This window comes from Lagenorhynchus albirostris, chromosome 11 (assembly GCF_949774975.1).
Source record: "Lagenorhynchus albirostris chromosome 11, mLagAlb1.1, whole genome shotgun sequence".
NCBI classification, from domain to species: Eukaryota; Metazoa; Chordata; class Mammalia; order Artiodactyla; family Delphinidae; genus Lagenorhynchus; species Lagenorhynchus albirostris.
In genome coordinates this window covers 96,003,722-96,005,076 of record NC_083105.1, presented here as the reverse complement: position 1 = coordinate 96,005,076, position 1,355 = coordinate 96,003,722, and positions in this window count along the sequence as shown.

The following is a 1,355-nucleotide window of genomic DNA, read 5'->3' as shown; positions in this document are numbered from 1 at the left end:
AAAATAGGGCTACCATACGACCCAGCAATCCCACTCCTGGGCATATACCTGGAGAAAACCATAATTCAAAAAGATATATGCACCCCAGTGTTCATTTTAGCACTATTTACAATAGTCAGGACACGGAAGCAACCTAAATGTCCATCAACAGATGAATGGATAAAGAAGATGTGGTACATATGTATATATGTGTTACATATATACAATGGAATATTACTCAGCCATAAAAAAGAACAAAATAATGCCATTTGCAGCAACATGGATGGACCTAGCAATTGTCATACTGAGTGAAGAAAAACAGTATCATATGATATCACTTATATGCGGAATCTAAAAAAGAAAGGATACAAATGAACTTATTTACAAAACAGAAGTAGAGTCATGGATGTAGAAAACAAACTTATGGTTACCAGGGGACAAGGTGGGGGTTGGAGGAGGAATAAATTGGGAGATTGGGATTGACATATACACACTACTACTATATATAAAATAGATAACTAATAAGAACCTGCTGTATAGCAAAGTGAAAACTACTCAGTACTCTGTAATGGGTAAAGAATCAAAAAAAAAAAATAAGAGTGGATATATGTATATGTATAACTGATTCACTTTACTGTACACCTGAAACTAACACAACATTGTAAATCAACTATATGCTAATAAAAATTTTTTTAAATGACCCTCACTTACTTTAGGTTAAAGGAATTTTGACAAATCTATTTTCTAAAAATAGAAAGCAAAACAAAGAGCTAAATATTAAACAATTATTAAATATAAAAGAATTAAATATTAAAGATTTTAAAAAATATTAAAAATTTTTTTTAAATTAAATATTTAAATATTAATTTAAATATTAAAGAATTAAATACAAATATTCAGTAGAATAAGTAGCTTTTTAAATATATTAATCTCTGATAAATCTTATTCCTATGTACAGAAATTTCAGGTTTGTAAAGTATAATTCTTTGGTTCTATAATGGAACGTTAATTAAGACAACTTACTTTTAAAACACATCACTTTCAACCAGAAAGAAAAGGGAGAAAAGAAATTAAAGATGTGAGTGAAATTGATATATTGAAAATCTGCTAGGAAGACTTCTGCAAGCAACTTGAGAAATAGATGACTACGTCAATTTGTTTTAATTAATTTTTTTAAATTTCTGCTTTTTGTTATTATTGATATTTCTTTGCATTTTTTACATTCTTTGTATATTATGTGGTAAACCATTTATCATTTATATTTCCCACTGTATTTGTTCTAAACGCTTATTTCCACAGGTCACAATTGTAAATGAGTAGATTTTGAAATATAAAAAAAAGACTCCCAAAGACTAAGTATTTATGACAAATGATAT